The 26145-nt window shown below is 46.0% G+C and overlaps 2 pseudogenes; both read left to right on the forward strand.

Annotated features, from left to right (window-relative positions):
• Positions 1-4257: 4257 nt before the first annotated feature.
• LOC140897188 (olfactory receptor 11H6-like) lies at positions 4258-9521 on the forward strand (annotated as a pseudogene).
• A 12495-nt stretch (positions 9522-22016) lies between these two features.
• On the forward strand, positions 22017-23034 carry LOC140897189 (olfactory receptor 11H4-like; annotated as a pseudogene).
• Positions 23035-26145: the final 3111 nt, after the last annotated feature.

Here is a 26145-nt window from a genome sequence, read left to right on the forward strand (position 1 = left end):
AATGTCATTTTTAAATACTTAGAAAAAGGAAATTTAACCATTCTTCATGAAGCACAAGTTAGTTTTAAGCATTACGCTTTATGATCTTTTTTATAGACAATCACGAGCTGTCAAGGTTCCTCCCCCACTCTGAACTCTAGGGTACAGATGTGGGGACCTGCATGAAAAAACCTCCTAAGCTTATCTTTACCAGCTTAGGTCAAAACTTCCCCAAGGTACAAAATATTACACCCGTTGTCCTTGGACTGGCCGCTACCACCACCAAACTAATACTGGTTACTGGGGAAGAGCTGTTTGGACGCGTCCTTCCCCCCAAAATACTTCCCAAAACCTTGCACCCCACTTCCTGGACAAGGTTTGGTAAAAAGCCTCACCAATTTGCCTAGGTGACTACAGACCCAGACCCTTGGATCTTAAGAACAATGAACAATCCTCCCAACACTTGCACCCCCCCTTTCCTGGGAAATGTTGGATAAAAAGCCTCACCAATTTGCATAGGTGACCACAGACCCAAACCCTTGGATCTGAGAACAATGAAAAAGCATTAAGTTTTTTACAAGAGGACTTTTAATAAAAAATAGAAGTAAATAGAAATAAAGAAATCCCCCCTGTAAAATCAGGATGGTAGATATCTTACAGGGTAATTAGATTCAAAAACATAGAGAACCCCTCTAGGCAAAACCTTAAGTTACAAAAAAGATACACAGACAGAAATAGTTATTCTATTCAGCACAATTCTTTTCTCAGCCATTTAAAGAAATCATAATCTAACACATACCTAGCTAGATTACTTACTAAAAGTTCTAAGACTCCATTCCTGGTCTATCCCCGGCCAAGAGGACTACAGACAGACACAGACCCTTTGTTTCTCTCCCTCCTCCCAGCTTTTGAAAGTATCTTGTCTCCTCATTGGTCATTTTGGTCAGGTGCCAGCGAGGTTACCTTTAGCTTCTTAACCCTTTACAGGTGAGAGGAGCTTTCCCCTGGCCAGGAGGGATTTCAAAGGGGTTTACCCTTCACTTTATATTTATGACACGAGCATATATCAAGCACATATTAATCATGATCATTATCAGTCCATAGGCTTCTGCTCATTGGTGTCCACTTTCACCTTTCATTCTATACACATGTCCAAAAAGATTTTGATAAACATATAATAAAGACAATTTAATAAGTATGCCATTATGTCAATTTATATGGGTTTTCAGATAGAGACATCATAAGTAAAAAAAGAAAAACAAGAGTTTGTGTTTTAAATTTAAAATTTTCCTAAAAAATATCAATAAATAATTATCAGCCAAGAATAAGATATGCAATTACAAATGCATTTTAATTTCCTTATTGGTTGAAATGTCCAAGACTGCTAAACTAACCTTACTGTTTTTCCCTGCAATCTTTTTTCATTTGCCCATTCAATATAAACTCTGTCCAGATCTATCAGTCCTCCATCCAGCTGTTGACTGTTAATACACATCAGCATGTCCAAATGATCTACTTGTAAACGATTCCATAGTTTGTTTTTTAGAGTGGTCATTAAGCTATAGCCACGCTCACAGTCTGCACTTGATGCTAGGAATGTTCCTCCAATATCCATCAACTTTGCAAGATCCTGAAACTATTCGTTCTGGTGAGTAAACATCACCATATCTGGGAAATTTAAAACCAATTGGCTTTTGATTCTTTTGGCTACTGCAAACTTGAAGTCATTGTACTGACTGACTATAACAATCTCTTCAACAACAAAGTCTTTGTATTTTGAATATAGGGATTTGACAGATGACTCTGTTGTATGGAAATCCAACTTCCATACATCGTTCCACATTCTTCCGGTTGAAAATTCTCAAGAAGCTCTGGCATCTGAATAATATGCACAAACCACTCCTTTGTCCTCATCATATGTGAATATTTCACAAAGTTTAAGAAGCATTACACTATGTGACTTCGGTATAACCGTCTCTATAGTTTCATCCAGCCATCCAGATTTAAATGAAGTTGTTGTTCTCTTACATGTTAGACCTCTAGACAGTGACATTTTGGAATTGATTTTTACCAGATTGGTTTATTTAAAATTAAAACTTTTATTATATGACTATCATTTCAATGCGCTTAAGAGCATGACTCAGCAAAAGGGCAAACGGGAGATCATTCAGATCAGGATACCAGAAGTTTGTGCATAGCTCCGATCATGTCCATGCATCTGTGGCAAAAAAATCAGGAAAGTGGAGATGTGTGGGTCCCGACCGTCCCAACGTGATCAACATTACATGTTCGAAATGTTGGCGGGGAGGGGTACGATTCATTGCCCTCCTTTCCCTTCCCCCCCTTGCCAGCTAGTAGAATCTGGCTGTGTTGATAGATGGCAGGAAAGCAATGTCAAAAGTCGCCTGTAAATGGTATTTTGGCCTGGCTCCCATTTCTGTGCTCGGTGTTTCGCTGTTTGCGCGGGGTTTAGGATCTGTGTGCGCGTGCGCACACACGCTCAGCTTAGAGGGAATGGTGATCAGGACTGAGGGGCACGGGCAGAGAGGGGAGCTGAGTCTTCAGGATCTGTTCAGCTCTTGGTCTCTGGCAATGAGCAGAGCTACTGAGGCTCAGATTCACATGGATCCCTGCTCGGCTGGGAACCAACCCACTCATAACACATAGGACCCACTGCACAGAGCAGGCAGGTGTCACTACTGCCCTGCAGTGATAGGGAAGAGGTGCAGATGGAGGGGGCTTTGATGGGCTTGGTAAGGGTCTCCTAGTCCTACTGAGATTTATTCCCACCCAGGATCAGCCTGTGGAGTTGGTTTATTGGAGTCCAGGGGGCAGAGCCTGGGTCTAGCTGAGTCCAAGGGGAGGTGGGACCATCTTAAGCAGAAAGAGCATGGGAAAAGGGGCATCTCTGTTCCTCTCCATAGTGGGGATCGCTCCATTCTAAGGTACCACGTCTATGCCTTGCACCCCAGCCACAACAGTCCCTCTCTCTAGGGTGAACAGCCCTGTTCTGACCTCCCCATATATGCCCTCCACCCCAGGTGGCTCTCCACAGGGGGAATTGCCACGTTCTGAGTTCCCCCAGCTATATCCCCCAGCACGGCTACACAAACCACAGCCTTCACCTCCACTCCACCCATTACCCCCAAGCCACAACTCACACTGCACTCATCTCACCCCCCCCCAGCCATATCCCTGTCCCCCACTCCAGCCAGCCATCCCCCGTCCCCCACTCCAGCCAGCCCCCCACTCCCCACTCCATACAGCCCTCCCCTCAGCCACCCATTACCCCCCAACTCAATCCATCACCCCAGAGCCACACCTCTCACCACACTCCAGCCCCTACCCCCCCCCCAGCCAGGCCCCTCAGCCCCAGTTCATCCAGCCCCACCCACCAAGGCCCCTGAACCCCACTCTGTCCAGCCAACACAACCAGACTCCTCACCCCCACCCCAGCCAGGCCCCTCACCTCCACTCTTTCCAGAACCTCCCTCCACTGCAAGGCCCCTGAACTTCACTTTGCCCAGCCCCCACAACAAGCCATCCCACCTCTACACCATTCACCCCCAGAGTCAGGTCCCTCACCTCTACTCCCTCCATCCCCACAGCCTGGCTCATCATCCCAGCTCATCATCCCAACGTCATCCAGCCCCCAAGCCTGGACTGTTACCCCCACTCCATTCAGCTCCCCCCACCCCCACCAGGCCCCTCTCCACCACTCCAGCTACCCCTAGGAGATTACCCTGTTTATTTTTTTGCAAAAACTGGAAAAGCCTGATTTTAAGGGGCAAGTTTTTCCAGTTTTCACCCTCATCCATTGGGCTCTGGCCAGAGCGGGGGCTAGAGGCCAGCCATAGTAGGGACAGGGCCCAGCTGGGTGAACAGTTTAGCCTAGGGAAGCAGGGATGTGTGAGACCTTCTAGTTAATTAATAAGAATGTTTAATAAGGTGCTGGCTGAGTATAGGGCCCACTCAATGGGGATCCCATAATGGGTTATGCTTTTGCCTTGGTTTGACAAAGGAGAAACACATCACCCCCCCCACAGCACGAGATCTGCACTTGGCCTGTATTCATAAAACATCTTTGCCATTTGACTCAATGTACACAGCACAGGTGAGATGCAGCCAGCTCTGGGGTGGGCAGCTGGGTGACAGCCGCAGAGTGACATGGCATGAAGATGTTTTGCCTGATGCTGAGATGCAGCCAGCTCTGGGGCAAGGTAGCTTGGTAACAGCCACGCAGCGACACTGCATGGAGATGTTTTGCCTGGTGCTGAGATGCAGCCAGCTCTGGGGAAGGATGGCAGGGGAGCAGCCATAAAAGGGCGCCGCAAGCGGATGGCCTGCTTGGTGCTGAAGGGCAGGGTATGTCCCTGATGCTGTCGGAGGGAGGGAATGAACCCTGATCTGTGTGTGGAGACAGTGAGAGAACCCAGCACCTGGGAGAAGACAGAGCACAGCCTTAGTAATGCCAGCCCCGGCCGGGATTCAACATGTAACCGAGGGGCTGGTGCTGGGTCTTTCAATGTGGCCTCATCCTGACACCCCCAAGGCCTGTTTGTGGGGACTGGGAGCTGTGTGTATGTGTGTGAAGAAATCTGTGGGGTGTGTGTGTCTGTGTGTCTGTGTGTGAAGCTGGGTGGGCTCTCCCTGGCACTCCCCTGGGGGTCCACAGATCTTTCAGGGATCAAATCCAGATCTGGCTGCTCCTAAACACTCCAGAGACCAAGTCCCAGGGACCCAGAAGTTGAGAGAGCAGATATCACACCGCTCTCACCCTGCATCCTTCAAAAAAGAGGCAGGGAGAGAGGAGGATGAGTTATCACTGACAGGTGGGTTTTCACCAGGGATCCTAGTTTTCCTTGATAAAAACCCCAAATTCTGTGATAAAAAAACATAAAAATCTGTGCTTTTCCATGATTAAAATGGAACACTTAATTTTAGTTTCCCTATCCCCAGTAAAATGTAACCATGCTTATCCAATCTAATAGGGACCGGAGCCAGATTGGATCATCAAAAACTGCAATCATCCATAGAGCTTCATCCCTGGTTCAGTTAATACACAGAGCTGGATAATGGAGACTCTGGTAAAGAGGATACTAAGAACATAAGAACAATCAGACTGGGTCAGACCAAAGGTCCATCTAGCCCAGGATCTTGTCTTCTGACAGTGGCCAATGCAAGATATTTCAGAGGGAATGAAAAGAACAGGTAATCATCAAGTGTCACCCATTCCCAGCTTCTGGCAAACAGAGGCTAAAGACACCATCACTGCCCATCCTGGCTAATAGCCATTGATGGGCCTATTTTCCATGAATTTATCTATTTCTTTTTTGAACCCTGTTATAGTCTTGACCTTCTCAACATTCTCTGGCAAAGAGTTCCACACGTTGACTATGCGTTGTGTGAAGAAATATTTCTGTTTGTTTGTTTTAAATCTCCTGCCTCTTAATTTCATTTGGTGACTCCGTAGTCCTTGTGTTATGAGAAGGAGTAAATACCACTTCCTTATTTACTTTCTGCACATCAGTCATGATTTTATAGACCTCTATCATGTCCCCCCTTAATCGTCTCTTTTCCAAACTGAAAAGTCCCAATCTTATTAATTTCTCCTCATATGAAAGCTGTTCCATTCCCCCTAATTATTTTTGTTGCCCTTTTCTGTACCTTTTCCAATTCCAATATATTTTTTTTGAGATGAGGCGACTACATCTGCACACAGTATTCAAGATGTGGGCACATCACGGATGTATATAGAGGCAAGATGATATTTTCTGTCTTATTACCTATCAATTTCTTAATGATTCCCAACTTTCTGTTACCTTTTTCGACTGCTGCTGCACATTGAATGGATGTTTTCAGAGAATTATCAACAATGACCCCAAGATCTCTTTCTTGAGTGGTAACAGCTAATCTAGACCCCATCATTTTATATGTAGAGTTGGGATTATGTTTTCCACTGTGCATTACTTTGCATTTATCAACATTGAATGTCATCTGCTGTATATGTTTTTATTTTTTTTACAAAATATAAAAACTAAAAATTCTCTGCAAAAATGCAAATTTTGTGTTTTTCCTATTTTTTCTGTGGAAGACAGATTTCTAGGATCCCTGATTTTCACCTACAGCTTCATTCTTGCTTTGATTCTTCTGTGGCTGCTGCATTGTTCCGCCACCCACCCTTCTCTGCTCCAAGCACTAAGCACTCCATGCACAAATTCAGGCTGCAAATTAACAGGAGATTTTGAACCATCAGAGGGGGGATGTTCTGCAGCAGCCTCCCACTAAGAGTGGGGGAGCAACTTATTTTTTAGAGAGAGTTAGAGAAATCATAGAATATCAGGGTTGGAAGGGACCTCAGGAGGTCATCTAGTCCGACACCCTGCTCAAAGCAGGACCTATCCCCAATTTTTGCCCCAGATCCCTAAATGGCCCCCTCAAGGATTGAACTCATAACCCTGGGTTTAGCAGGCCAATGTTCAAACCACTGAGCTATCCCTCTCCTCCCCCCCAATGTTTGAGTGTGATTGTACGATGGGGCTGCTTGTGATGGTGGGGGGGCAGGTCTCAGCAGCCCCGGGTCTCACTTCCAGTTAATGTTCTATGTTCCTAAAGCTCATGCTTCAGGGTTTCAGCCGGCCATCGGCAGGGGGCAGGAAGGAATTTCCACACCTCCACCCCATGTATTCAGAGAGGGTTTTTTTTTCCCTTTTTAGTTTTTAAGCTGCTTCTTCTGAAGCACCATGTGATGCCCACAGCTGGAGATGGGACACGAGGTGAGGTGGGGAGGTGGGGTGAGCCAGGGCTCTGAGGTGGCACTGAGCATTCCTTGTCTCAGGTGCTTGGCTGGCTGGTCCTTGCTCAGATGCCCAGTGTCACACTGATATGTGGCCTGGGGAACCACATCTAGGAACCACAACACAACATTATTAACTTACCATTTTAATAAATTCAGGACATAGTATAAAATGCACTTATTAATTTAAGATTTTGATCAAATTTAGGCAAAAATAATACATAATTCCTAATTTAGTATGTTAAAATTTGAAAAATAAGAATTTATTATTATTTTAATCATAACAGGAATTCATATCCTATGTAAATATTAATTTAACATGTGAAGTGAATCTAGAAATCAATGCAGTATGGATTTAATACTAATGAGTAACTCTAATATTAATGAGAAAGTATTTCCACTGAATGTAGGAATGAAAACAATATTGAATTCTTAATTTATTATTTTAATCACACAAGTAATGAATATAATATATAGTTATTCATTTATTGTTTAAACTGAAGATAGAAATGGTTAGCATATATAGTTACTAATTTATTTTAATTAAATATAGGAATTGATATCTTAGGTAGTGATTTATTTTAATAAAATTATAATATAGTTATTAATTGTATGTTTTAATCAAATCTAGGATTTTTACATTCTGAGTCTCAGAATTAATATGAATTGCAACTCAATCAATCTACCACATTAATCTAATGTGGAAAACATAATGTGTAAATTGTCTGCAGCAGGGACCTTGTTTTACTTCTGTGTTTGTGCAGCAATTAGCAGAATGAAATTGTAGCCTGTGACTGGGACTCCTAGGGGTTACTTAGAATCATAGAATCATAGAATATCAGGGTTGGAAGGGACCCCAGAAGGTCATCTAGTCCAACCCCCTGCTCGAAGCAGGACCAATTCCCAGTTAAATCATCCCAGCCAGGGCTTTGTCAAGCCTGACCTTAAAAACCTCTAAGGAAGGAGATTCTACCATTCTACCATTCTACTTCAATATAAATAAACAATAAAATAATAAATAGTGTAATTATCAACCAACTCGATACATTAAAACACATGTACTGATTGTTTGTAGAGTTTAATCATATCACTATATTAATATAGATTTTACTATATTAGATCTAGATTTTCCTTCTGCAGAGCCTTCATGGCCAGTCCATGACTGATGTTGTCCTTGGATCCAAACAAAGGGTAAGAGATTTTTAAAAGTCCTCTTGATTCAGTTGTGTGTCACTCATTAATTAGATATGGGGAAAGGTTTGGGGTAAAATTTTCCTAGGTGCTTAAGTCTAATCCCATTTCCAAAAGGGATTTGAGGTCAAAATGTGAAAGGGATTTAAGTGCCTAAAGATGCAGCCCAAGCCCAAGAAATTTCAATTTAGCATCAAAGTGCAGGGAGGAGGGAATGTTAAATCAGCTCCCTGTGCTTCTCTGAGCATCATCTACTGTATTGACCTGCACAGATGGGGTTTGTGATCCTAGGCTGGTCCAGAGAAGCTGATCCAGCTATGGAATGAGGAGCAAGAGTTCATTGGCCAAGAAGAACAGCTGGCTGAATGTCTCATAGAAGGAGCTTTATCCAACCAAAAAGGTTTCAAAAGGCAGAATAAACCCAGTTTAAGCATCAGATCCCAGGTAGTTTGGAATGTGATATGTATGAGAGAGAGAGATTGACTGTGACTTTGTGTGTTTGTGTGTGTGGGTGTGTCTGCTATTCCCTACTACAACTTCTATCCCAGATCTCTGGATAGAACCTTGCTACCCTGTTGATTATTTCCTTTCAGCTCTTGGACCCCTGAAGAATCCAGCCAATGGCACCATCCTGGAGACCAAGTTCACATTGGTGGGTTTCCCCTCACTGAGTCAGCAGAGCCGCACTCTCCTCTGTGCCCTTCTCTCCTTGGCCTATGCCGAGACGGTGGTAGGGAACCTGTGCATTGTGTGGCAGTGCTGCGAGACCCCCACCTCCAATGCTTTCCCATGTACATCCTGCTGGGGAACTTCTCCTGGCTGGTGATCTGCTACGCCACATCCACGGATGCTTTCTGACCTGCTGTCCCTTGGCGTCCCCATCTCCTTCCACGGCTGCTTCCTGCAGTTCTACTTCTTCTTCTCTCTGGAAAGCACCGAGTGCTTCTTACTTTTGGCCATGGCCTTAGATAGGTACCTGGCCATCTGCCACCCCTTGCGCTACCGCGTCCTCATGTCCCACCAGCTCTGCTGGGCCATGGTGGCCTCCTGCTGACTCTCTGGTTTCCTGTGGTTCATAGTGCCCATCGTCCTCATCTCCCGGCTCTCCTTCTGTGGACCCGACACCCTGGATCATTTTCTCTGTGACCCAGGCCCATTGCTGGCTGCCTCCTGCACCCCAGCTCCCTGGACTGAACAGATCTGCTCCACCCTGAGATCCGTCATGATCTTCATTCTGGCCTCCTACGGGCTTGTCATCAGGGCTGTGCTGAGGCTGCCCACAGGGGCCAGGTGGCACAAGGCCTTCTCCACCTGCATCTCACACCTGGCCATGGTAGGACTGTTTTATGACTCCATCATGGTCACCTACGTCAACCCATCAGCTTCCGAGAGCAGCAGGAAGATTGTGACACTTTTCTACACAGTGGGGACCCCGCTGCTCAACCCGCTGATCTACAACCTGAGAAACAAGGAAGTGAAGGAGGCTCTGAGGAGGACCCTGCTGGAGGAGCAGTACAGGGATCTGCTCTGGCCCCAGACTGCAGGGACTGGCTAGTCAGAGGGTAGGCACTGGGATATGAGGCCCTTCCTCTCCAGGGGGTGCTGGCTTTAATCCTGCAGGGGAAACACACAGCATTTTACATGATCTGTAGGGGTCACTTGTAATATTAAAAATGACTGTTTGTTGATACAGACAGAACACAATGGGAGCAGAGGGAGGTGTGGTGGTGTATGTGTCCTTGCTGGAGGAAATAAGCCCAGCTCAGTGTGTGTGTGTAGGGGATAGGAGAACAAACCAAGTGTGTGTGCAGGGAGGCTGGCTCCCATCTCTGCCCTTTTTGTGCAGGCGTATTTTTGTGAAGCGAGATAAATGTGTTATCGCACTTAAATCACAGAGGGCAACATTCTGCTCTCCTTTTTTCTGCTGGCAATCAGGAGCAACCCTAGTGATGTCCAGAGACTGGCATCTGTGTAGCTCTTGCCAAAATGATGGGGACATTATATTTGTATGTTATGGACCACACTTCTCTCCCACAGCCAGGGTTAGAACCCAGGTGTCCCAGTACCCCTCCCCCCCAATCAAACCCCATAGTCCCCACTCTCTTCCCATGGCCAGAGACAGAAATGAGAAGGTCTCTAACCATCAGATGTGTAAGGTCCTGGAGCAACCTCACAAAGGGAGTGATGGGGGTTAAAGAAATTAATGAGTTTAAATGGATCATCAGATAAATTAAAGAGTGGTATTGTATGGTGGTGTTGGCAGCCCTGAAGGTTCCTTGTGGTTCATGTCTTATGTTCCTAAAATCTTCAGGGTTTCAGTTAGTCACCTGCAGGGGTGAGGAAGGGATTCCACCCCACAAAATATCTATTTTGGAAGGGAGGGGGTTGTTTGTATTGTCTTCTTGTTCTGAAGCTCTGGGATAGCCACAGCTGGAGCTGGGGCACTGGGTGGGGTGGGTCAGGGCTCCTATGTGGTACTGAGCCAAACTCTCTCTCAGGTGCTTGGCTGGCAATTCTTGCTCACATGCTCAGGGTCAAACTTGTTGCCTGATCCTTTTAATGGTCAATAATTCTTGTATTGGTTGCCAGTTGATCTGATTAATGAACTGGGTGTCAGATGGTTCTTGTCCCAGAAGGCTACCCTGAACTAAAACCAATAAGTTCAATATCTTGTAGGGAACCTAAAGGTGTAGAGCAAAGCAAAGCCTTGGAGATCTTTATTAAAATCAGTATAAAAGCCAGAAAAGCTCCAAGCCACATGAACAGATAGAAATAATACAGTACGGGGGATATCTGTTGTATCAGTATGAGCATAGGATCTTTGATTTGAATACTACACCCTTCCTTGAGGACCTGGTGGAAAGTGACAAAGGACAAGCCCTGTCTCTGACATGCCAAACAAGTCCGATGGTCGAGGTTCCTCAATGCCCAAAATTGATGGTAGATAACAATAGAGCCGAAGGGTCAAATGATGGAAAGCTCAGGTTGGTTTGACCTATTTTGGTTGGTTTGCCCCGAGCACTATCATGAATATTCATGCTTATGCTTAGCCTTCCATATCCAAATCTAACTTCCTCACCCCCCTAATATTGGGTGCACTGATCCGATAGGTTACCATCTTAATATATATTAAGGCCATTTAACCCATTACCATGCCTGTCGCCTCTTGCTGAGACAGATTTGTGGTTATCACTTCCATGGTCCTATGGTTTCCATTTACTATTAGGTTCTAACTTCTACCATTAAGCAAGCTATTCCTAGTTCCCCCAAATCCAAGGGTAACTGTGGGGCATTTATCTACACCAGACATCACAGAGAGGCCTACTATACTTGACTATACTTATGCTAACTTGCTTTAGTTAAAGTCTGACAGGATACAGGCCTGTAGGTTCCTTGCATAGGCGCTGACTCCATGAGTGCTCTGGGGTTGGAGCACCCATGCAAAAAAATAGGGGGTGCTCAGCACCCACCAGCCATCCTCTGATCAGCTGTCTGGTGGTGGGCAGGAGGCACTGGGGGGAGGGGAAGACTGGGGTAGGAAGAGGCAGAGCAAGGGTGGGACATGCTCAGGGAAGGGGGCGCAGGTGGGGAGGGAAAGGGCAGGGTCTTGGGGAGAGGGTGGGAAGGTGCAGAGAAAGGGTGGGGCCTTGGGAGAAGGGGCGGAGTGGGGATGGGTTCTTGGGGCACAGCAGGGGTGGAACACCCACCGGAAAGAAGAAAGTTGGAGCTTGTGGTTCCTTGTGTTACAGCTGGGTATAATGAAGACAAGCAAGCCCGACTGGCCAGAAACTGGTCACCGTATGTGAGGTGGGGCAGGAATTTCCCCCCAGCTCAGACTGACAGTGACCCTGGGTTTTTCAATCTTCCTCTGCAGCATGTGGGTGTGGGTCAGTTGCCAAGATTAGCTGTGTGTATGTCCTTTAATCATTTCCCTGTCATTGTGGAGACTGGTGCACATCAGTCCCTGCTATTCTCTGCCTGTGGCACATCACAGTTTAGCCTTCTGAGGTCTGTAATACCTTGGTCTAATTTCAGTTGCTAGGCGGTGTCGGTAGCCTGAGATCTACAGCCAATGAGCCTAGGTGATGTTCTGGTCCCTTTTGGCTTTAAACTCTAACTCAGGTGTCCAGACCCCAACCCCACTGCTCTAACCCATTGGACCCACTTTCCCACTCTCCTGCCATACGTATAGATACAAGCCAGGTGCTTGGTATCGGTCTCCTAGTCCAGTGGTTCTCAACAAGGGGTACGTATACCCCTGGGGGTACGCAGAGGCCTTCCAAGAGCGACATCAACTCATCTAGATATTTGCCTAGTTTTACACAGGCTACAAATAAAGCACTACTGAAGTCAGTACAAACTAAAATTTCATACAGACAATGACTTGTTTATACTGCTCTATAGACCAATGTTTCTCAAACTGGGGTCTGTGGATCCCCGGGGGTCTGTGAGGGTACTTCACAGGGTCCCCGAGTCATGGCCAGCTCCAGGGGGTCCACGAGTCATATCCTGGGCTGCCAGCCCCACTGATCAACTCCTTCCCCTCTCTCACAGTGCCTCCTGCACGCTGGGGAACAGCTCTTCAGCGGTGTGTAGGAGGCGCTGGGAGGGAGGAGGAGAAGCGGGGATGGGGCACGCTCAGGGGAGGGGGAGAAAAGAGGTGGGGAAGAGGAGGGGCAGGGGTGGAATGGGGGCAGGAAGAGATGGGGTGGCCCTTGGATAAAAGGTGTGGAGTGGGGGCAGGGTCTGGGGCTGAGTGGGGATTAAGCACCCCTGCGGAAAATTAGAAGCTGGCTTGGGGGTCCGCAACATTTTTAAAATGAAAATGGGGGTTATCAAGTTGCTAAAATTTGAGAACCGCTACTATATACTATCCACTGAAATGTAAGTACAATATATTCCAGTTGATTTATTTTATAATTATATTCTAAAAATGAGAAAGAAGGAATTTTTCAGTACTAGTGTGGCTGTGACACTTTTGTATTCATATTTCTGATTTTGTAATCAAGTAGATTGTAAGTAGATTGATAATTTGCCATTATCCAGTTCGAGGTGAAACTTGGGAGTACGCAGGACAAATCGGACTTCTGAAAGGGGTACAGTCATAGAATCATAGAATCATAGAATATCAGGGTTGGAAGGGACCCCAGAAGGTCATCTAGTCCAACCCCTTGCTCAAAGCAGGACCAATTCCCAGTTAAATCATCCCAGCCAGGGCTTTGTCAAGCCTGACCTTAAAAACCTCTAAGGAAGGAGATTCTACCACCTCCCTAGGTAACGCATTCCAGTGTTTCACCACCCTCTTAGTGAAAAAGTTTTTCCTAATATCCAATCTAAACCTCCCCCACTGCAACTTGAGACCATTACTCCTCGTTCTGTCATCTGCTACCATTGAGAACAGTCTAGAGCCATCCTCTTTGGAACCCCCTTTCAGGTAGTTGAAAGCAGCTATCAAATCCCCCCTCATTCTTCTCTTCTGCAGGCTAAACAATCCCAGCTCCCTCAGCCTCTCCTCATAACTCATGTGTTCCAGTCCCCTAATCATTTTTGTTGCCCTTCGCTGGACTCTCTCCAATTTATCCACAACTCTCTCCAATTTATCCACATCTGGATAGGTTGAGAAACATTGTCTTATCCCAGTGAGATTTCTTCAAACCTGGGAACAGACCTCTGGGTGGGTTTATTGGGGTACCAGGGGGCAGAGCATGGGTCTAGCTGAGTGCAAGGGAAGGTGAGACCAAATTAAGCAGAGAGAGCATGGGAAAAGGGAAATCTCTGTCCCTGTCCTTGGTGGGGATCGCCCCATTCTGAGGTCCCCTGACTGCCTCGCAGCCTGTTCACACCAGTCCCTCTCTGTAGGGGGAACAGCCCCATTTTGAGCTCTCCATATTTGTCCACCCACCCCAGGTACCCACCGCCCTCCATTCATCCCCACCCAGCCAGGTCCCAGAACCCCACTTGGCCCAGACACCAGAACCAGGCCCCTCACCCCCACCCCAGCCAGACCCTTGCCCAGGCTGGCCCCTCAATCGCACTACATCCAGCAGCACAACCAGGCACCTGATCCTCACCCCACCCAGCCCCCCCACCCACAGTCCTCTCACCCCACCCAGCCCTCCAGCCACACCCCTCAGCCCCACTCTTCCCATCCCCCCAGCAAGGCCCTCACCCACACTCCTTCCCAGCCAGGCTTCTGACCCCCCCCACATCAATTACTCCCACAGCCAGGCCACTCACCCGCACTCCATGCAACCTCCCCGCACACACCCCTCACCTCTACTACATCCAGCCCCACCCCCGCCCCCTCACCCCAGCTAGGGCAACAGCTTGGCCTAGAGAAGGAGAGAAGTATGTGACCTTCTAGTTTACTAACAAGAATGTTTAATGAGGTGTCAGCTGAGGAAAGGGCCTACACAATGGGGATCCCATAATGGGTTTGCTCTTCCCTTGGCTTGGCAAAGGAGAAACACATCATTCCCCCCCAGCGCGAGGTCTGCACTTGGCCTGTGTTCATAAAGCATATTTGCTGTTCCGCTCCATGTACACAGCATGCATGAGATGCAGCCAGCTCTTAGGTGGGTTAGCTCAGTAACAGCCACAGAGTGGCACTGCATGGAGATGGCTCAGCTGGTGCTGAGATGCAGCCAGCCCTGGGGAAGGATGGGAGGGGAGCAGCCACAAAAGAATGCCTCAGGGGGATGGGTCGCCTGGCACTGAGGGGTGGGCTAGGGTATGACCCTGCTGCTGGAGGGAATGAACCGTGCTCTGCTGGTGGACAGAACAAGAGAACCCAGCACCTGGTAGAAGACGGAGCACTGCTTTCTAACTGCCAGCCCCTGCCTGGGATTCACAATGTGCCCCAGGGGCTGGAGCTGGGACTTTCAATGTGGCCTCCTTGGTACTCCTCTGGGTGTCCATAGATCATTCAGGCATCAAATCCAGATCTGGCTGCTCCCACCCGCTCCATAGACCAAGTCCCAGGGTTCCAGCAGCTCAGAGAACAGATATCAGCCCCCTCTCGCCTAGGACCCTTCACAGCAGAGGCAGAGAGCGGAGGCTGGGATCTCACAGCTAGGTGTGTTTTCACATACAGCTTCCTTCTTGCTTTGATTTGTCCATGGCTGCTGCTCTGTTCTGCTGCCTGCCCCTCCCTGCTCCAACCACTAACCCAGCCATTCAAAAATGCAGCCTGGCAATTAGCAGGATGTTTCTAACCATCAGAGGGGGGGAGGTTCTGCAGCAGCTTCCCTGTAGGAGTTCGGGGGGCAACATAGTTTTAAGAAAGAGGTAGAGAAATGTACGAGTTTGATTGTATGATGGGGCTGCTTGTGATTGTGGGGGGCAGGGCTTAGCAACCCCAAACTCACTTCCAGGTCAATGGTCTATATTCGTAAAGCTCATGCTTCAGGGTTTCAGCTGGCCATTGGTAGGTGCCAGGAAGGGCTGTCCCACCCCCCTCAACCCATGTATTCAGAGATGGTTTTTTTTGTTGCTGTTTTTAATCGGCTTCCTCTGAAGCACCAGGAGAGGCCCACAGCTGGAGATGGGACACAGGGGGGAGGGTGAGGGGGAATCAGGGATCTGAGGTGTCACCATGCATTCCCTGTCTTGGCTGCCTGGTACTTGCTCACGTGCCCAGCATCTGAGTGATATGTGGGCTGTGGAAGGAATTTCCCCCCAGTTCAGACTGGCCATGACCTTGGGATGGTTTCACCTTCCTCTTCAGCGTGGGGGGTGGGCCACTCAGCAAGACGAGCTGGGTGTATCTCTCATAATCGTTTCTCTGCATTGTGGGGGCCTCAGGCACTGGTGCACCCTAGTTCCTCCTATTCTCTGCCTGGGGCAAGCAATAGTCTAGTCTCCTGTGGGCTGTGATACGCTGGTAGGTGGGTCAGTTTGCAGATGCTGGGTGTCAGGAATATACAGAGGGTCAGACTAGATAACCAGATGGTCTCTTCTGGCCTTCAGTTCTATGGCTCCATACCATTGCCCTCCTGAGCCAGGAATAGAACCCAGGAGTCCAGGCTCCCAATTGTTTGTGCCCTAAACCACTTGCCCCCTGCCCTCTCAGGCCCTAGACTGACACACGTTCAATTCCAATGGCTAGTTTACATGGTGGAGAAAGGTACTGTGTTTTCAGATTCTAACCTCTTCACCTCTTCGGTGCAGGTTAGTGCTTCCAACAAGCATCCCCCAGTCCTCCCAGTAATGACCCAGTAAAACCAGGGATGACCATACCTTCAGCAGGTATCAGCAACCTTTCAGAAGTGGGGGGCCAAGTCTTCATTTATTCACTGTAATTTAAGGTTTCATGTGCCAGTAATACATTTTAACGTTTTTAGAAGGTCTCTCTCTATAAGTCTGTATTATAGAACTAAACTATTGTTGTATGTAAAGTAAATGAGGTTTTTAAATTGTTTAAGAAGCTTCATTTAAAATCAAATGAAAATGCAGATCTTATCAGTTTAGTGTGATCCTTGCCCTTACTTTTCCTTGCTGAGTTTTCCAATGTCTGGCACGTATTTGCATACTGCACACAGGCTTCTGAGTGATCTGTTGTTAACCGAGAGGGATAGAGGACAGATTTCATGTGTGAAAATACCTGTCCACACAGGTATGTGGATCCAAATGCTGAAAGTATTGCAAACGCAATTTTCTTCAAACAGTTTAATTTCACTGGCAGGGACGTCCAGCAGGTCAGAATACAGGTCCCATGATCTCTCTCGGTAGCTTCAAGTGCGCTCTGCAGCTCTCCAAACTTTGATGCCCACAATTCTGAGCTTTTTAACTGAATGAGCTGCATCTCGAAATCTTCAGCACCCATTCACTGAAATACAGACAAATCCAAGACACGTTCGTTGAACTTTTCAGGTTTAATTAGAAAAGAAAGCATTGGGCCAAATCGCTGGAAATCTTGAAATCTGTCAGAAAATCCTGATTCCAGTTCTTGCATGTACGTTCCAATCTCATCAACACTGACAGTGCAATGTGTCGATAGCTCTTGTATGTGTTGGAAGTAGTGCAAAATCGAAGTTCAAATATCCTGAGAAAAAAACGCTAGCTCTACAACAAATGCCTTCCAGGCTTCATAAAGATCCAGAGCCATTTGCCCGGCACCCTGGAGACAGAGGTTGAATTCATTTAGGTGAGCGGTGATGTCATTTAGAACCATAAGCTTACACAGCCATTTGCCATTATCCAGTTCGGGGTGGATCCAGTTCATACAAAAAGGCCTCGATTGCATTAAAGCAGTTTACAAAGCTCACCAAAACCTTGCCACAACTTAGACACCGAATGTTGCTATGAAGTGGAATGTCATTATAAGCACTGTCCATCTCTTCTGGCAGTGCTTGAAACTGTCTGTGAGTCAAAGTAGATCGAGCAACAAGGAAATTCTCAATTTGCATCACTGCATTCATCACATTCTTAAGCTCTGAATTAGAAATTTTAGCATACAGGGTTTCTTCATGGATGATACAGTCAAATTTGACTGTCAGGCAGCCAATTTGATCTTCAAATAACTTTACAACTCCCTTCTGTTTTCCGACCATGGCAGGAGCACCATCTGTTGTCACACAAAATATTTTTCTGATGTTAACTCCTTGTTCTTTAAAATGGTTTACAAAACTTTCCACTATATCTTCCCCCTTTGTTGTGCCATGCAGTGGTTTTAGTCAACAAAGTTCCCCTGGGATTTCATCAGAAGCACAATGTCTTGCAACAACTGCCAAACGTGGAACTTCATTTATATCCACGCTCTCATCAACTGCAATGCTAAACACTGCTGTGTCTTTTAATGCAGTCGTCTGCTTTTTGTAATGTTTTCTGCCATCTCGCTTATGCGTCTCTCAACTGTTCTGGCAGAGACAGGCAGTTCTTTTATTCTAGATACACACGTATCTTTATTTGGCAAATCATTGAACAAAACCTCCGAACTGCTGAGAAAAACTTCTTTTATATATTCCCCATCTGTAAACAGCTTTCCTTTGTTTGCAGTGCACTGTGCAATCTTGTAACTTCCTTCTGAAGGTTGATTTTTACTTACACTTTAGCATTTAAAAACACTGTTTTGCTTCTCCTATCCTGCTACTGCCTTTTTGATCGATTCTGCCTTGTCTGCTTCATCAAGAAAGGTTTTCTTGTGCTTCGTTTCAAAATGTTGTTGAACACTTGATGTGCGACAAACAACACTTTCACAAAGAAAAGCACAAAGAGCAAGGCCCTTCTTTTGAATAAATCCAAATGTGTCTGTCCAAGAAGGTTGAAATGAATGGACATCTAACTTTGCTTTCTTAGGAGCTGGCATTTTGTCAAATGTACCCCTCAATTCACAGTGAGAAAAAAAATTGCAACAGACGGCATGCACACCATCAAACGCAGTGTGCTGTTCCACGTGGCGTGGTATAAGCAGCAAATCAGAACTTAAAAATATCCCAGTGGCACTGGAACAATTTTTAAGGTGCGGGTACTGAGCTGAGCCCGCTTTTGCCCCTGTCTGCACCCCTCGCTGCCCTAGGCTGATGCCAGTGGGCCAAAGCTGGGAGCGGCTGCAGAGCGCCAGGCCAAGGCCAGGAATAGAGCCCTGGGCCAGCGGCTGGGACCCCAGGCCAGCAGTGGGCTGAGTAGGGCCGGTGGATGGAACCCCAGCTGGCAGTGGCCAGTGGCTGGTACCCCAGGCCGGCAGCGGGCTGAGTAGGGCCGGTGGATGGAACCCCAGCTGGCAGGGGCCAGTGGCTGGTACCCCAGGCCGGCAGCGGGCTGAGTGGGGCCGGCGGCCAGGACCCTGTCTGTCAAGGGGCTGGCGGCCAGAACCCCAGAGTGGCAACGGTGGTGGCCAGGCGGATGGGACCCCAAGCAGGCAGCAGAGTGCCAGTGAAAATCAGCTCACATGCTGCCTTCATCACAGGTGCCATAGGTTGCTGACCCCTGCTTTACAGCCTTACCCATTTCAACCTGACCCAGTATCACTCACTGTGAATTTAAACCGATATAGCTAAATGAATGTAAAATGTGTTGTAGGTATTCTTACTTCAGTTTAAACCTGATTATTCTGGGTTAGTTTAAATCAATTAGGAATAGGTTTTAGTTAACCTGAAATCATCTTCTCTGAGACCAAAGTAAGTGTGTCCACACGCTGTTTTAATTATACCCGTTTAAAGGCCAATTCAAGTTATACCAGTTGCTTAGGCCTAAATTGTTAAGAGAGCCCAGTAAACATTCTTATACTGTCCAATAGTTCTTCAGCAAAAAGTAGATTTACATTTTAGACTAACAGGCAGACTGCTAGATAATTTTTAAAAAGTAATTGTGAGGATAGATAGATACAGAGATAGATATGTCCAATCCTTAATGTGTAATGAAAGAAGTACTGGGGCTCAAGCAATTCTTTTAATTTCATAACTGATGCAGCAAGCCCAGAGGTACTGGGGCAATGAACCGCCAAGCCCAGAGGTGCCGGGGCTCAGCCCTGGCAATCTCTGGCACAAATGAAGCACTGGATACGTCTATGTTTAATAGAAGGAAAAAATGCTTTAAACCATTGTGGGTGGACATTTTTTCTCTTTCATAAAGAAGCAACAAAAGAAAAAAATCCATTACCATTCCTCTGTAGATCAACTTTCTAAAGAGATTCTGATCTGTTGTATATTCTCTGTACTCCAATGATCAGAGCAGATAATTCTCTGGGTTTGTCTGGATCCCAGAATTTATGTGGGACTATTACAATGAAATCTAGAAATACATAGAAAATATATCTTTTGATTTAACATTTCCTATCTCACTTTGAATCTTACAAATCTAATCTATGTATTAATAAAATATATATTTACTACTTTCATATTTGACTTTAACATGGAAATTAGCACAATATACTGTTCTTAACCCAATATTTAACTGATTCTTGAAATTTTTCAGATATAGAATTATTAGCTCAATATTTGAATCGCAAAATCTAAAAATATATGTAGCTGTTAACTGAATATTTTAATCAAATCTAGAAAATTATGTACATATTAGTTTAATATTTTAACCAAGTCTGGGAGTTACAATGTATCATTATTAAGTTAGTATTTTAATCAAATCTGTAAAATAGTACAAAATGTACTTATTAATTTAAGATTTTAATCAAACATGGACAAACGTAATATATCATTCATAATTTACTATGTTAATGAAAAATAAGAATCTATGAATATTAATTATTGTAAACATAATAGGAATTCATTTCCTATGTAATTGCCAATGTAATATGTTTAACAAATCTGGAAATCATCACAATATATACTTATTAATTTAAGGTTTTAATAAAATCTAGGAATTAACAGGATAAGTAAATATTAATTTAACATGTGAAGTGAATCTAGAAAGCCATACATATGTATGTCATGTTAATAACTAACTCAGTAATATTAATAAGTGAATATTTTCATTGGATGTAGGAATGAACAAAATATCTAATTCTTAATTTATTTCAAAACTTAAATAAAGATAATATCTAATTATTATTTATTATTTTAATTGAAGGTAGTAATGGATAGCATATATAGTTATTGATTTATTTTAATTAAATATAGGAATTGATATCTTAGGTAGTTATTTGTTTTTTTTATCAAAATTGTATTATAGGTATTAATTTTACATGTTAATCAAATTTAGGAATTTATATAGCATGCAATGATTAATTTTACATTCTGAGTCTCAAATTTAATATAAACTGTAACTCAATCGACCATTTTGATCTTATTTGGAAAATATCTTGTGTAAACTGGTTGGGGCCGGGGCTGTCTTTTTCTTCGGTGTTTGTGCAGCACTTTGCACAATGAGGTCCTGGTCTGCGACTGGTCTGCGACTGGGTGTGGCTGGGTCATTGCACATATTGAATCTATTTCCCCCATGTTAAGTATCCTCACACCTTCTTCTCAACTGTCTGAATGGGCCATCTTGATTATCACTACAAAAGTTTTTTTTTTCTCCTGCTGATAATAGCGCTTCTTAATTAATTAGCCTCTTACAATTGGTATGGCTACTTCCACCTTCTCTGTATGTATATATATATATATATATATATACATCTTCTTACTATATGTTCCATTCTATGCATGCGATGAAGTGAGCTGTAGCCCATGAAAGCTTATGCTCTAATAAATTTGTTAGTCTCTACGGTGCCACAAGTCCTCCTGTTCTTTTCTCGGATACAGACTAACACGGCTGCTACTCTGAAAACTCATCTGTGACTGTGATTCCTAGGGGTTACCTCAATTATTAATAAATAATACAATAATCAATAAATAGTATAATTATCAATTGACTCTACAAATTCATTCATACATGTACTGATTGTTTGTAGAGTTTAATCTTATTGCTATATTAATATAGATTTTTCTATATTAGATCTAGCTTTTCCTTTTTCAGAGCCGTTAGGCCAATCCATGACTGATGTTATCCTTAGATCAGTCCAAACTCAAGGCAAGGAATTTATAAAAAACCCTCTTGATTCAGCTCTGTATCACTCATTAGTTAGACAAGAGGAAAGGTTTGGGGTAACATTTTCCAATGTGGTTTAGGAGTCTCATCTCGTTTCCAAAATGCATTTAGGTGCCTAAAGATACAGTCCTAGCCCAGTCAATTTCACTTTAGCCTTGAAGTTTGGGGAGGAGGAAACATTATATCAGCTCCCCCAGCTTCTCTGAGCATCATCTTCTATTTTGACCAGAACTGATGGGGTTTGTGATCCTAGACTGGTCCAAAGGAGCTGATCCAGCTATGGAAGGAGAAGCAAGAGTTCATTGTCCAAGCAGGATAGCTGGCCAAATGGCTCAATGCAGGATCTTTATCCAGTGCTGAGGGTTTCCAAAGGAAGAATAAACCCAGCCTGAGTGTCAGATACCAGGTAGTGTTTGATATATGATATGTATGAGAAAGAGAGACTGAGAGTGACTCTGTGTGTGTGTGCGCGTGTTCTTTACTACTCTAAAGACACTTCCCCACCCAGATCTCTGGGTAGAACCATGGCGTCCTGTTGATCGTTTCCGTTTACCTCCAAGGTCCCCTGATGAATCCAGCCAACAGCACCATCCTGGTGACCCAGTTCATCTTGCTAGGTTTCCCCTCCTTCGGCCTGCTGAGCCACACCTTCCTCTGTGCCCTTCTCTCCTCCGCCTATGCCAGGACGCTGGTAGGGAACCTGTGCATTGTGTGGGCTGTGCTGCGGGACCCCCACCTCCAATGCCTGCCCATGTACATCCTGTTGGAGAACTTTGCCTGGCCAAAGATCTGCTACATCACATCCACGGTGCCACGGATGCTCTCTGACCTGGTGTCCCCCGCTGTCCCCATCTCCTGATTTGTGCAGTTCTACTTCTTCTTTTCCATGGGGGCTGCTGAATGCCTCTTACTCTCATCCACGGCCTTGGATAGGTACCTAGCCATCTGCCACCCCCTGCGCTCTACTCTCCTTATGTCCTTCTGGCTCTGCTGGGCCTTGGTGGCCTCCTGCTGATTCATAGGCTTCCTGTGGTTCCTGATGCCCACCATCCTCATCTCCCAGCTCTCCTTCTGCGGCCCCAACACCCTGGATCATTTTTTCTGTGACCTGGGCCCATTGCTGGCTGCCTCCTGCACCCCAGCTCCCCAGACTGAATAGACCTTCTTCACCCAGACCTCCCTCATGATCTTCACCAGTCTCCTCCTCATCTTGGCCTCCTATGGGCTAGTCCTCAGAACAGTTTTGATGCTGCCTTCAGGGGCCAGGCAGCACAAGGTCTTCTCCACCTGCAGCTCACACCTGGCCATTGTGGGCCTGTTCTACGGCTCCATCATGGTCACCTATGTCAACCCGTTGTGAAAGTTGTGATGGGAAGGTTGTGATGCTCTTCTACACTGTGGGGACCCCACTGCTCAACCCGCTGATCTGCAGCCTGAGAAACAAGTAGATGAAGAAGGCTCTGAGGAGGATCCTGCTGGGGGAGCAGCAGGGTGTTCTGCTGTTGTCCCAGCCTGCAAGGACTGGCCAGTCAGGGGGTGGGCAATGGGTTATGGGGCCCTTCCCCTCTAGGGCATGCTGGCTGTAATCCTGCAGGGAGAACACAGAGAGCATTTTGCATGTTCTATAGGGGTCACTCGTAATATAAACATTTATTGATGATACAACCAGCGCATGGGGGGCTGGCGGGAGGTGTGGGGGTGTATGTGTCCTTGCTGGAGGAAAGGAACCCTGCTCAATGTGTGGTTACAGAGGGCAGGAGAGCAAACTGAGTGTGTATGCTGGGAGGCTCACTCGCATTTCGATCGTTACCTGGATAAATGTGTGTTCACACTTAGAGCCAGATGGAAAAGTTCTGCTCTCCTTGAAACTCCAGTGATGTCCATAGATGGACACTTGTGCAGCTGGGACCAAAATCATGGCGACATTATATTTGTGTGTAATGAATCACGTCCCACTCCAACAGGCAAGGATAGAACCCAGGAGTCCTAGCACCATGTTCTAACTCACTCAATCCCGTTCACTTCCCAGAGCCAGGGATAGAACCTAGAAATCCAATTTCCCCCAATCCAACTCACAAGACCCCACTCCTCTCCCATAGCAAGGGACAGAAATGAGGAGGTCTCTAACCGTCTGAAACCACCTCTAAATAGGAGCTGTCAGGGTAAACAATTAGTTTTATGGAAGAGGTGTATTCTATTTTTATTTTGTGGGGTGGTGTTTTCTTCCTCTGAAACATCAGGGATGGACACTGCTGGAGATGGGACACCGGACAGGGTGGGCCAGGACTCTGAAATGCCACAAAGCATTCTGTCTTGGGTGCTCAGCTGGCTGGTTCTTGCTCACATGCTCAGGGTCTAACTGGTCACCATATGTGGGGTGGGAAGGAATTCTGCCCCCCTCCACCTGGTTCAGATTGGCAGTGACTTGGGGGTTTTGCATCTTCCTCTGCAGCATGGGGTGCAGCTCACTCACCAGGGTTATCTGGGTGTATCTCACTTGGTGCACATCGGCCCCTGCTGTTCTCTGCCTGTGGCACATAATAGTTTGGTCTCCTGTGAGCTGTCCTACTTTGGACTAATTCAGTTGGCGGGTCGTGTTGGTGGCCTGTGATCGACAGAAGGTGAGACTAGGTGATCTGGTGGTTCCCTCTGGCCTTAAACTCTGACCCATGAGTCCAGACTCCCAAGCCCTGCTCTAACCCCCTGGATCCCACTTTCCTACTCCCATGGTGCAAGTAGATTTTAACTGTTACTGGTACAGCAACTCATAGGAGGGACACAAAGGGGGGCACCAGCTAAAGGGGGCATGTGACCTCCTCATGTGACCCCTCCACGTGACCCCCCCCCACGTGATTCTGGCCCGTCCCCGAAACAGTGACCCCGAGCTCTCTCTGTCCTCTCCCCATCCCATGTTACCCGGAGGGATGGGGGCTCTGTCCTCCCACTGCGCCCCTGCCCCCCTGGCAAGTTCTTCCTGGCAGCCAGGCCCTGGAGTCACTCCCGGATGCTGCCTGCTGCAGCACAGCAGCTGCCTGGGAGAGTGCCTTGAGCCTTGGGAGGGTCACTTGGCCTTTTGTGCCCCTCCTACAAGTCACCCTGCGTGGATACAAATTTATACTGCGGATGCGGATATCCGTAGATAGAAATCGGTATCTGCTGAACCATAGGTCTCTCCCAGGAACTGTGGCGGCAAAAGGAGCAGAATATGGGGCTGGCAGCTCCTCCAGTGCAGCTGTACTGCCCCCAGCCCTGTCCTCTGGCTGGGTTGTACAGACCACAGACAGGAGACACAGCTGCGTGGAAGGGCTGTGGGTGGTACAGCCGTGCCGGAGGAGCTGCCAGTGGGCTGCCCCACGTTCTGCTCCTTTCGCCGCTGCGGTTCCTGGGAGTGCCATGGTGTTCAGTGGATACCGAATGTGTCTTTCCAGTATGGCATACCGGCAAAAAAGTCCTAATCGTCCTGCGTACCTAACCATACTGGCTTACTTGCCTCACTGCCTACTCCCCTCCCAAACCAATAGGTAAACCCCAGAAGTGCTGACTACCCTTCCTCCCCTGTCCCAGCTGTGACCCACTAGAACCCACTGTCCTCCCAAAGCTAGGGATAGATCCCAGGAATGCTGACAACCCATCCCTCCCCTCTAGCCTACTAGACCCCACTGCTTTCTGAGAGCTGAAGAAAAAGAACTTTCCAGTTTAAAACTGGACAAGGGTTTTCCCCTTGAGGGCCCTTCTCAAAAGCATTCTGAAAGTCCAATATACTATATCGACTGGATCACCCTTGTCCACATATGTATTGACTCCCTCAAAGAATTGTAATAGATTGGTGAGGCATGATTTCCCTTTACAAAAGTCGTGTTGACTCTACCCCAACAAATCATGTTCTATCCATGTGTCTGATAATTCTGTTCTTTACTATGGTTTCAGTCAATTTGCTTGGTACAGAAGTTAGGCTTATCTGCCTGTAATTGCCAGGATCACCTCTATGGCCTCTTTTTAAAAATAGACATTACCCCTCCAGTCATCTGGTCCAGAGGCTGATTTAAGTGATAAATTACATACCATAGTTAGTAGTTCTCCGATTTCATATTTGAGTTCCTTCTGAACTCTTGGATGAATACCATCTGGTTCTGGTGACTTATTACCGTTTCATTTCAATTTGTTCCAAAATGTCCTTGATTGACACCTCAGTCTGTGACTGTTCTTCTGATTTGTCTCCTAAAAAGAATAGCTCGGGTGTGTGTAACTCCCTCGCTTCCTCTGCAGTGATGATCGATGCAAAGAACTCATTTAACTTCTTCGCAACCACCTTGTCTTCCTTGAGTGCTCCGGTAGCACCTTTATCATCCAGTGGCAGATGTACTTCAAAACAAAGAGGTATTTTGTGTGTGTGTCCTTAGATAGTTACCCTTCAAATTCTTTCTTGTTATACTTCCTTGTTATACTTTTTACTCCTGGCTTGCCAGAATTTATGCTCCTTTCTATTTTCCTCACTAGGATTTGACTTCCAATTTTTACTCTAATCACCTCTTTTACTCTGCTGTTTAGCCATAGTAGTATTTTTTATCCTCTTGATTTATTTTTTTATTTGGGGGTATACATTTAGTTTGAACTTCTATTATGTTGTTTTTAAATAGTTTCCATGTATCTTGTAAGCATTTCACTCTTGTGACTGTCCCTTTTAATTTCCATTTAAC

The sequence above is a fragment of the Lepidochelys kempii genome, chromosome 13 (assembly GCF_965140265.1).
Source record: "Lepidochelys kempii isolate rLepKem1 chromosome 13, rLepKem1.hap2, whole genome shotgun sequence".
Taxonomy (NCBI): Eukaryota; Metazoa; Chordata; order Testudines; family Cheloniidae; genus Lepidochelys; species Lepidochelys kempii.